General features: G+C 34.2%; 1 protein-coding gene across 3 annotated transcripts in view; it reads left to right on the forward strand.

Moving 5' to 3' along the window:
* LOC114335929 (cytochrome P450 4d8) overlaps positions 1-13,149 on the forward strand; it is a 129,865-nt gene that overhangs the window by 50,315 nt on the left and 66,401 nt on the right. The window lies entirely within an intron of this gene.

The following is a 13,149-nucleotide window of genomic DNA, read 5'->3' on the forward strand; positions in this document are numbered from 1 at the left end:
ATATCTTGTTTTACGTCGCCTTTTCCCTCTTCTATTTCCTCGTTAATTTTTTTCTCTATCTCTTCGTCACTTTTTTCTTCTATATCTTCGTCACTTTTTTCCTCTTCTACTTCTTCGTCACTTTGTTCTTCCTCTACTTCCTTGTCGATTGGCTGATGTATTGAACTTGGAACTACTGTTCTTAAGTTTACAGCTTGAAATGAGCGTATAACTTTGTCTCTTATTCGTCCGAAATATTTGTTGCACGCTTCTCTTTGTCTGTCCGATAGCGCTTCCCAATTTTTCTTCGTTAAATGTGTGAATTTGTTATACAATTTAATTAACTGTGTCGTTACTTCTTCTTGTATATCCTTAGATTTAGGTACTTTCTTCTTCAAGACCCTTCTACTTTGTCTTGTTACTTCTTGCGTAATCTCCTCAACTATTTTGACGAAGTCTTCCCAAGTAACTTTGTTGCTACTCGTTTATTCATAATTTTCCTATCCTTATTCCTGTACTCGTAACGAACGCATAAATTTGACAGTCTTACGAGGTATAGTAAATATATATAAAATATTATGTCAAAAATAGTAAAAATATAGTAAATTGAAATAAAAAATCATTATATCAATCAATATAAATCACCATAAAAATCAGTAGACCAATCAAAATGTAATAAAAATCAGTAGGTAAAATAATAATTGGATAAAAAGTCGGTAAAGATAAAAATATATGCTAGTAAATATGTATATAAAAATCATATAAAAATGTATAATTGCGTCCTATAAATAACCATAATATTTGTAAAAAAAAATTCCCTATAATACCAATAAGGTAATTAAAATAGAATAGGTAGATAAAAATAGGTAAAACTTAAAAGATTATGTGCATCTTAAATTACGATTATATTACTTTATTATATGATTACACGAATCAGGACTAATATCGTGGAAATAGCATAAGAACAGATAATATGGACTTACCACTTTTACACGCCTGTGTTCGTATCACCAAGAGTCCTCGCTGCACGTCCCATACCATTGTCCATTTTCCATTGTCCACACGAAGTTCCATCTCCATACCATTCCATCCTCAGCTCCGCGTCGGCCTGAGGTCTCCATTCTTTTTATATAGGTACCACACTGTTATCTAGGGTGGTCGAGGTGCCAGAACATTGACGTTTTTCTCCATACTCGTCCCGTTTACCAGTCCTGTGTTCTTCCCTGGTCTTAGATCGCCACATGGTGGCTCCTAGCTTTTGAGCCACCTCAGATAATTAAGGGGTGGGTACCCCCTTCCATAAGGGTTGATGAAGTAACAATACTCACTGTGAATACATTTATTTGTACGTTGGAGTAATAACGGTAAGGAGCTGGTGGTATACTATATAATAGATGTGATGTTGCCCGCTGGGATCTCAAATACTAATTGATTAATCTTTTCTCCGTGAAAGTATTACTAAAAGTGGATTGCCGTGTTTATTGTTTTTATATAAACAAAAAGTGAGAGTGATACTAAAACTGCTGAATCGACTAGATTATAGATAACGTATACTAATTATTATTTCAAACTGACCTTGTATCCAAACCGCATGCATTGATGTGGTAATGTAGGTCAATCATATTTATTATAAACAAACATATTTGTTTTACCAAGACATTTAATTATTAAAGAATTTGTCTTAATAAGATGATTACTGAGATGCAGTGTATCCCAATACACTATTATTATCCTAACTTCAAACAGTAATTAAAGTTCTGCTAGAGCCTTTTTATATACTGAGCATATTATGTATGTCATTCCCCATTTTGGGATCACACAGGGTCGCTTTTGTTACGATATTATCGGTAACTTTTTCGTCTTATATTCTTTAATTTCTTCTCATTGGAAATTATCCTAGTATTGAGACCATTCTTTACTTGTTATTATGTGTATTGACATTTTTTCTGTTGTTTCAAGCTGTGATTCTGCATTTCCCTATGTAGGTCCTGATTTTACGATATCTATCTCACAATAGTTTTCTATTTTGATTTTTGATTTTGATATATTTCTGTCTGTCGTATTTTCAGTATTTTAAGTATTTTTAGGTACAGTGTGTTTTTTTCTGCGAGTATTAATTTCATTTAATCTGTTCTCCAATCGTTTTTGGTTTTTTGTTTGTTTTTGCGTCCAGTGCTTCTGTGGCTATTTCGTGGATAATAATAATAATAGTATTGACACGTGTTCATGCTAACACCTGTTCTTCCAGACATTCCTTAATACACGTATCAGCATTAGGGCCACCAGCTCCTAGCATAAGAAGATCTGTATTATGCCTCCAGAAATGCCGCCCCATACCATTTTACCTCCACCACCCATCTAATCTAGTAGACAATATTGGGTACAGCGTTCTCGATGACTTCTCCACACCCTTTGGCGGCCATAAGATCAGTATCTCGTAAAACGAGATTCGTCTGTAAACAAAACCTTTCTCTAACTTTCCATATCCCAATCTGCATGAGAACGACAGAATTCCAAGCGTTGTCTCCGTTGAGCTGCGTTCAATCCATAAAGGACCTGTAGCAGGTACTAAGATGGTAAATTTTGTTCTCTAAGCCAGGCCGCACATCAAAGAAACATGAAACGTAAATTACGTTTCATGGAAATAAACCACTGCTAAACAAATATACGTCCGGCCATTTATGAGACTCTCCGAAAATAAAAATGTGTCATTAGCATGAATCACACTCGTTTCATTGATAGGCGGACTTTGAGATTTGTTTAGCAGTGTTTTCTTTTCATGAAACATATTTTTCGTTTCATATTTCATGTTTTTCGTTTCATGTTTCTTTGGTGTGCGGCTTGCCTTAGGCAGACATCAAAGAAACATGAAACGTAAATTACGTTTCATGGAAATAAACCACTGCTAAACATACGTCCGGTTATTTATGAAACTCTCCGAAAATAAAAATGTGTCATGAGCATGAATCACACTGGTTTCATTGATAGGCGGACTTTGAGATTTGTTTAGCAGTGTTTTCTTTTCATGAAACATGTTTTTCGTTTCATGTTTCATGTTTTTCGTTTCATGTTTCTTTGGTGTGCGGCTTGCCTTACTGTTCGTGAAACTGTGGTACCATGAACATCTGCCAGCCTCCTAGTCAAAGCTGTAGCAGTAATTGTCACCTCTTGAAGCACTTTACGTCTAAGAAACCGATCTTTAAGGCAAGCCGCACACCAAAGAAACATGAAACGAAAAACATGAAACGAAAAACATGTTTCATGAAAAGAAAACACTGCTAAACAAATCTCAAAGTCCGCCTATCAATGAAACGAGTGTGATTCATGCTAATGACACATTTTTATTTTCGGAGAGTCTCATAAATGACCGGACGTATATTTGTTTAGCAGTGGTTTATTTCCATGAAACGTAATTTACGTTTCATGTTTCTTTGATGTGCGGCCTGGCTTACGGTGTTTGTTGACCTTGCTCTTCCTTTAACATATCTTCCTGAATAAGAACCAATTTCTCTAATTAAAGCAGCAAATGTTGTACTTCGCGGAACACGAAGCAACTTCGATATATCTACTAGAACGCTTGAAGAGCAACAGCTTGCCTCTGGCCTCATTACAATAATTTATTCTTTGTTATTAGAAACAAAGTTTTTCTTTTCCGAAAAGCCGCTATACATAAAAAAGGAATACGAGCCCCTTCCCATATCAGTTGGCCCAATGTAGATTTAAAAGAAAATCCAATTTTATAGAACAAAAACAAAAGTCCAGCATACCTAAACTTTGAAAGTTTTAATTCATCGATAATTTTTGGATTTCCAGAAGTATACAAAATATGTTTTAAATTAATAAGAACGATTAATTAAACAGAATAATAACAAATTAAAAAAATTGCAAAAAATATCTAATTTTAACAAAACATGTGAAGTTTACAACTACGTGACATCTTTTTTATTTTTAATTAGCAAAAATCAGCGCGAAAATGGGTCCCACGGTGAGAATAGTAGATGGCCAGACTGAGCTGTAAAATATCGCGCAGCAACAGTAGGCTATTGATTATGTTCAAAATAAGAGAGCTAAAAGGAACTACAACGTTAACGAGATTTTATTGTCTCATATGGTCAATGGACCTCTATATTTTAAAAAACCGCGGAGTGCTACCATTTAAATGGGTGCGTTTTTGAGAAAGGTGTGAATTAGTCCCTAGGCACAGGGTGAATTAAGGTGAGTTCCATTCACTTTTGGTACAAACACTTCTACAGGAAAATTGTTCCAGGATAAATTTACTATCAAAATATCATATTTTAAAGTCAAAAGTATTTTTTTTTACAAAAATACATTCAAAAGAAAAGCAAAAAAAACACGAAAGAACACAATTTTGTTTTTTGCCCCATAATTTTTTTCCACAGCGATATAGGTATAGGCATTGCTTCAGCAAAAAATAACTTCCATCCTTCCTCTTTAAAATGACGTCTGATAGAAGTCTCTAGGATTTATATTTTCCGAATTAGGATTTTTCAAAGTATGCCGCTCACAGAATTTTTGAGCCATTTTCCCCATTATTTCGCAAACATTGTTCTGTAACTTTTTTCTACGCCTTTCTAGGTATATGCAATGGTACATTTGGTAGAAAGAGAAGTCAATCACCTATAAAATCGTCTGCTGTGTAAGACCGTACGACTATTTTTAAACAAGTTATGCTTTTTCAAGATTTTATACTTTTAATGATTTTTGATATTTTTTATGATTATTTTTTAAATTTCTCATTATGACTTTTTTGCTTGTACATTTAGGTATATACGTTCTGGAATAAAAAAAGCTTATTTTCTTTACTTTAAAATGGTGTATTGAAATCACCTCTAGGACTATTTTTAAACAAGATATCCGCAGGATATCCAAGGGTATCCGTAATTTGAGAAAAATTTTAAAATTTTTTATTTTTTTCAATTAGAAGAATATAATTGCATATTGTAACATCATTTTTAATTCCAAATAACTTTTCTTAATAACACTTTCTGATATTGTGAAATATAAAGGTACTTTACTCTTGAGCGAAATTCATATTTAACATTTTTAACATACCTCGTACACTATTGATAAAATTTTATATCTGATGATTACATCTTAGGTTTTAGACTATGCAGAGCAGTTTATAAAGAATAATTTTTTCATTAAGTTAATAATAAAAAGTTTTCCATATGGTTCCAACTTAGTGGGACCTATTGCATGTGTATAATATGTTAAACTTTGAAAAAGCATATCTTGTTTAAGAATAGACCTAGAGGTGATTGCAATACACCATTTTAAATTAAAGATAATAAGCTTTCCTTTTATTGCACAATGTATATACCTAAATACACAATAAAAAATTTATAATGAGAAATTTAAAAATAATCGTAAAATATATCAAAAATCATTAAAGGTATAAAATTTTGAAAATCCATATCTTACTGAAAAATAGTCATACAGCCTTCTATGATAGACCGTTTTAAAGGTAATTGACTTTTCTTCCTACATAATGTAACATTGTATATACCTAAAGCTGCGTAAAAAAAGTTACAGAACAATGTTTGCGAAGTAACAACGAAAATGGCCCAAAATTGTTGTGAGTGGCGAAATTTGAAAAATCATATTTTGGAAACTGTAAATCAAACAGACTTAAACCAAACGTCATTTTAAAGAGGAAGGATGGAAGTTTTTTTTCTCTGAAGCAATGCCTATACCTATATCCCCGTGGAAAAAAGTTATAGGGCAAGAAACAAAAATGCTACCTTTCGTGTTTTTTTCTTGCTTTTCTTTTGAATATAATTTTGTAAAAAAAATTCTTTTTGACTTTAAAATGTGATATTTCTATAGTAAATTTAACCTGGAAAATTTTTCCTGTAGACGTGTTTGTACCAAACGTGCATAGAACTCACCCTAATTCGCCCTGTGCCTAGGGACTAATTCACCCATTTCTTAAAAACGCACCCCTGTAAATGGTAGCACTCCGCGGTTTTTTCATATTTAAAGGTCCATTGACTATATGAAATAATAAAACCCCGTTAACGTTGTAGTTCCTTTCTAAAATACATAATCAATAGCCTACAGTCTGGCCATCTACTATTCTCACCGTGGGACCCATTTTCGCGCTGATTTTTACGGCTCTTACGGCGGCCGTAAAATATCGCCCGTGTGGCCAAACGCTTAGATTCAAAATTCTTCGAGGTATAGTTTTTATAAAGTTCTGACAACACTCTGGTGTAAATGGATCCCATATTTTTTTCAAGTTTTGCTTCAATTCTTTGACGGCTTCAGCAGGATGTTTCCTCAATGTTTTTTTATTTCGCGTAAAAAACAGGCGCAAAAGTTTTTCTTGGGGACAAGTCGGGACTGTTAAAAACGTATTCCAGAATTGTTGGCCGTATTTAAAATTTCATTGATAAAATGCAATTTTTCCAAAATATTCGATGACATGCTGCCCCAGACCATGATAAACGTAGGAAATTTGACTTTTCTGTTAAAACATTAAGCTGAAAAGCTTTACTTTTCCTGCGTATAACTCGACTCATACTGTATGCAACTCGAGTCCAACACAAACTTCAAATCTGGATTCATCACTCCATTGTATTGTATCCCTTAGTGAATTTGTCCAACCTCAATGCACTTTTGACCATTTTAACTTATTTTTCTTGCAGTGGCGGCTTGTGACCTCAATATACGGGTAGGCGACACATACAGTGTATAATATAATATGTACATACCTATATAGGTACATGGTGTTTTGTAAAGAATGGGCCATAGCTTAACCTTACATTCCTGAGCTTAAAATTGGTCGATTTAAGCTAACTTACCTTAGTACCAAAGTTGATAATATGTTGATAATAACCGAAATACAGGGTGTCAAACTTAAACTTTTATTTTATTTATTCTTGAATATTTCCTGACAGACATGGGATAACAACACGAAATTTGGTAAGCGGGGTTTTTTTGGGATGAGAAATCTACATTTGCCACCAAAAATGATGTATTACCCAGAGGGCGCTACAGACGTGTTTCAGCGCTCATTTAATACGTTCAATTATTTTTATCTCCCACTCCACGTACTTTTTGAATCAACATTTTTATTCTCTTAATATTTTTACTTAAAAAAGGTATACTACATTCATCTCGCTAAGCTCAACTGTTTTCGAGATAAACGCATTTTAAGTCTGCGATACAACATAATTTTTGTATATCATTGTAGTTAGACCCGAAAAATAAACTTGAAACTATAATAATTGTGTCAGTTCTCATATTGATGTCATTGCATCGCAAATTCCATTTGAAGAAATTTGAGATACATTTTTGTAAATTTTTATGATTGTTATTTTTCGGGTGTAACTACAAATCTCGAAAACGGTTGAGTTTAGCGAGATGAATGTAGTATACCTTTTTTAAGTAAAAATATTAACAGAATAAAATTTTTGATTTAAAAAGTATGTAGAGTGGGTAATAAAAAAATTGAATCTAATAAATGAGCACTGAATACATCATTTTTGGTGGCGAATTTAGATTTCTCGTCCCAAAAAATCGCCGCTTACCAAATTTTGTGTTATTATCCCATGTCTGTTAGGATATATTCAAGAATAAATAAAATAAAAGTTTTAACTTTGACACCCTGTATTTCGGTTACTATCAACTTTCGTACTAAGGTAAGTTAGCTTAAATCGACATATTTTTACCTCAGGAATCTAGGGTTAAGCTATGGCTCATTCTTTACCAAACACCCTGTATACAGTGTGTCGCATTTAAGATGAAGACACCCTTATACTTCGGCTATCAAAATAAATACAGATTTGAAATTTTGCAGTCATTCATCTTGATGTTTTACATTTTTTAAGATAGTCAACTGAAATTTAAATTTTAAACGCGTCCTACTGCGAATTCACAAACAGGACGAATTTTCAATATTTTGTTTCGCGTTAGAGATATCGCAAAAAGTTATTTGGAAAAATTGTTAGAAATATTATTCTAACGCCACATACCAAATTTCATGACAAAATTCGAACTTTTCTATTTTTTCAGAATTGGTAGTCAGGATCCTAAAACATGCAATTGGCAGTCCCGAGATGCAGCTCGGTACAACCAATGTCAAAGGCGCAAAACATCTAGCCTACCTATAGCCCGAAAATATTGGAAATGCTCGCCACAGGGCTAGGCAAGCGACAGTGCTCTGCTTAGCGCAAAGAGTGAGACAAAATGCGAATTATGTTCGGCTACTTTAAACGCGCCTGCCCTAATGTTACATAGGATAGAGCCATCGTTAGTAGTGCTACGCTACGGGGAGCGTACAATATTTATTACAACTTCGGAGATGAATTAAAAAGTAGCTTTGTTTTATTTTATATTTTAGATACTTTGGTATTGTATCAAAATATATAAATTACAGTTTTGAAATAAGTAATTTATATCAATAAATAATTTATTATTGTACATTTGAAGAGGTTAGGCGGCGCCTACCTTGCCTATCCTGATGGGCTGCCCCTGTTTTCTTGTGTTGTAATGTTAAGACTGGATTTTCGTTAGTCTTAGATAAAATTAAAATTTTCACAAATAATTCGTATTGATTTGTTTAGCTTTATCAATCAGTTTGTAAGAAGAAAATCTTAATTTGTGGATCTCTCTGTGACATGTCGATCTAGAAACGTGTGTTCCAACCAGTTTACTCCAAAAACTAGTTAAATCTAGATAAGTTGCACGTCGGTTTTTCACTATAATGCGTCTTAATCCCCTTCTATCTGCTTCGCTTATTTTACTTTTTCCTACATTTTTAGGTTTTGTGATGACAAAACCTGAGGTTTGGTATCTCCTAACTATATTTTTTACACTATACTATGACAATTGAAACATATTCGCGATTTTCGAATTGATTTTCGAGAATTAAAAAAATCTATCGATGATTGAACAAATGTTCTCATCCATAACTTTACCTTCACTTATTCCCATCGATGACTTTTTCTCGACAAACGGCAATAGGCTTTATAATATCACAAAATCTATTTGACATTAATTGACAATTATTGTTTTGACATCATTTTCCATAACCCAACTCTGATTTTAAGATAATTATGAAAAAATCAATGTATGTTGACGTAATTGAATCAAAAGCCAAAATTTAGAGATTTTTTTTATTATTGTTTGAAATAAATAAAAAAATCATAAGGGTACTGTTTTCAATAAATTTAATATTAGTAAAAAATGCAATAATAATAAATATGGGAACTTACAAAAATATGTTGATTATCACTTGTTTATGGTAATTGTCATAAACTGCAAATTCCAAAGGTGGGCCAACTGAAATGGAAAGGGGCTCGTATAATCAATTTAACAAGCATTATTTTAGGTGAATACTCGATTTATCTAGTTATTTAACAAAACTTTTCTATTCAGTCATAGAAAATGACAACCTTTTAATCTGTTTCCAATAACAAGCGAATGGATTAAAATAAATTATATTATGATAAGTATATGGACCTGGATCCCGCGTACAAAAAAAGTTGATTAATAGCAAGCTAAAAATTTGTTAATAGCTTAACGGTGTCTAGTCGGACAAACTTTGATATACAGGAATACTGGAACAGGGGAAGTTTTAATTGTGGAACAGGTTAAAAATTTGGAACGCCAGACTACAAAAACGGTCCATGTATTTTGTCGGACAGAACTTCCAATTGATTTGTTACCATTTCATTAAACTCCCATGCAAAAACAAGACTGGTGTTTCTCACCAACTGGGCATTTTAATGAGTGGAACACGAAGAACATGTCAAATGACAGGAATCGTGTTGGTTAGTATTAATAGCAGTCTGATTTTTGCATGAGAGTTTAAGAGTTTAATGAAAGGGTAACAAATCAATTTGGTGTTCTGTCCGATAAAATACACGGGACGTTTTTGTAATTCGTGTTCCACAATTAAAACTTCCCCTGTTCCAGTGTTCCCGTACATCAAATATTGTCCGACCAGACACCGTTTTAGTCCTGTCGCCAGTGGGGGTACAACGGCCTACCTAATTCAGATGGAGTTACCCAAGTTTTTTTATGTATTTTGACCCGTAGAACACGAAATTTTTGGGTAACAGTCGATCCGGATGTCGATAAGATTGTTTAAACAAAGAACTTGAGGAATCACATAACAGCGATTTTTCGCAAAACAAAACACTGTTTTGTATTTTTTTGGGTCATTCTAAGCAAAAAATGTTTTTACAAGTTTTTTCGTATGATGCATAGTTTTCGACATAAACGCGGTTGAACTTTCAAAAAATCGAAAAATTGTAATTTTTGAACCCGAATAACTTTTGATTGAAAAATAAAATAGCAATTCTGCTTACCGCATTTGAAAGTTCAAGTCACATTCTATCGGTTTTGATTACTTTCATTGCTAAAAATTAATTTTTTATTGTTAGACAAAGCTATAAACACATAGTGATTGAATGATGTTTTCAATGCATTTCCCATTTGAAATCGAACGAGTAGGCGCGCATACACACAATTTCTACGTAGATTACGTACATTAAAACGCATGCATTGGGCACGGAAAACACTATGTGTTTATGGCTTTGTTTAACAAATAAAAACTTAATTTTTAACAATGCAAATAATCAAAACCAATAGAATATTTGACTTGAACTTTCAAATACAGTAAGTAGAATTGCTATTTTATTTTTTAATCAAAAGTTATTCGGGTTCAAAAATTGCACTTTTTCGATTTTTTGAAAGTTCAACGGCGTTTATCTCTTATGCATCCTACGAAAAAACTTGTAAGACCATCATTTTTTGCTGAAAATCACCCAAAAAATACAAAAAAAATTTTTTGTTTTGCGAAAAATCGGTGTTATGTAATTTCTCAAGTTCTTTGTTTATAACAAACTTATCGACATCTGGATCAACTGTTACCCAAAAAATTCGTGTTCTACGGATCAAAATACATAAAAAAACTTGTGTAAGTCCATCTGAATTAAGAAGCTATTAACAAATTTTCAGCTTGATATTAATCAAATTTTTTTTGGTACGCGGGATCCAGGCCTTATATTTAAATATTGGACAGGGCAATCAAACAAAACTAAAAGGAGAAAACTATGGAATTTTACGTATCCGGTTACTTGTGCGGGTCAGTGTATATAAATAAATTAAATATAAATAAAAAATAATTATGTCATGCCACAAGATTTAAAAAATGTTTTTCTAAATGCAGACCTTCGGACAAGGTCGTCCATATCGAGGACGATTGTATCAATCATTTAGACCAGGGCATTTAGCACTAAAAACACCCGAATAAATAATTTTTTAAATACAGCACCTATGAATAGAGACCTGCAGTTTTTTGCATTACGTTGAGGATGACGCCAGGAAAAAAGTCTACTATTCAAAAATGGGTGGAAATGCATAATAGCACTGTAAAGTGCATAAAATGCATCAAAAATTGCATAAATATAAAAATAAAGTCAAAATCAGTATACTAAGGAACAAAATTTATTATTTGGGGGGTTTTTGGGGTCACTGAATACGATTACGTCATCAGAACTGACCTCCGGATCACCTGGTGCCCAAGGTCACTGCAAGATACGTCATCTTCTGGAGTTTCGATGGTTTTTGGCATTAAATCGATGCAAACGCGTTACTCGCCGGTTTTAGGGGTCGCCAAGTACGAATATGCCATCAGAATCGACCTCCGGAGTACCTGGTGCTCAATGTCGCTACTAAGGCATGTCATCTTCTGGAGTTTCAAGGGATTTCGGCACTAAATTGATGCAACTGGACTATTCAGGGGTTTTTGAGGTGGTTAAGCACGAATCTGCTATCAGAACAGACCACTGGATCACCTGGTGCCCAAGGTCACGGCAAGGGACGTCATCTTCTGGGATTTCGAGGGTTTTTGGTGTCAAATTGGTGCAAACGGATTACTTGGGGGTTTTTGAGGTCGCTAAACACGAATATACCATTAGAATAGACCACCGGATTACCTGGTGCGCAATGTCACTGCAAGGGACGTCATCTTCTGGAGTTTCGAGGGCTTTCGGTATTAAATTAATGCAAATGGATTAGTTACGGGTTTTTGGGGTCGCTAAACACGAATATGCGATCAGAATTGAACTCCGGAGAACCTGGTGCCCAAGATAGCTACTAAGGCACGTAATCTTCTGAAGTTTCCAGTGTTTGCGGCATTAAATTGATGTAAACGGATTACTCACTGGTTTTTTGGGGTCGGTAAACACGAATATGTCATCAAAACTGAGCTCCGAAGTACCTAGTGCCGAGGGTCGCTACTAGGATACGTCATCTTCTGGGGTTTTCGGCATTTAATTGATGCAAATGGATTACTCGGGGTTTTTTAAAGCCGTTAAACATGAACATGCGATCAAAACAGACCATCGTAGCACCTGGTGCCCGCGGTCACTCCAAGGGGCGTCATCCTCTGGGCGAGGTTTTTCGGTACTATATTGACGTAAACCGATTACTTATAGGTTTTTGGGGTTGCTGAACACGAATATGCGATCAGAACAGACACCGGACTAGCTGGTACCTAGGGCACGCCATCTTCTTGAGTTTCGAAAGTTTTCAGTACTAAATGAATTGAAACGGATTTCTAACGGCTTTTTGTGGTTGCTGAATACGAATACGCCGTTAGAACACACACCGGAGCACCTGGTGCCCAAGGCACGTTATCTTCTAAAGTTGCGTGAGTTTTCGGTACCAAACTCATACAAACGAATTACTTTTGGGTTTTTGGGGTTGGTGAATACGAGTATGACTTAGATGAAGGATTCTGGAATATCTAGTGATTATGATGATCAATAATAACGCCAACGCATAATAACATTGTCATAATAGAATATAGTAAATCGATCTGGAAATAAATAAAGAAAAATATTGTCAGATATAAATAAAGTTTATATAAATTTTATATAAACATAAGTAAGAAAATTGAATAGCAAAGTCGGTTCCTTGCAGTGACCATGGTCACCAGGTGCCCCATGGATCTGTTCTAATGGCATATTCGTGTTTGGCGACCTCAAAAACCCCCCGAGTAAATCATTTGCATCCATTTTATGCCGAAAACCCTCGAAAATCCAGAAGATGACGTCCATTGCAGTAACCTTGAGCACCAGGTGATTCGGTGGTCTGCTATGATGGCATATTCGTGTTTAACGACTCAAAAACTCC

The sequence above is a fragment of the Diabrotica virgifera genome, chromosome 1 (genome assembly GCF_917563875.1).
Source record: "Diabrotica virgifera virgifera chromosome 1, PGI_DIABVI_V3a".
NCBI lineage: Eukaryota > Metazoa > Arthropoda > Insecta > Coleoptera > Chrysomelidae > Diabrotica > Diabrotica virgifera.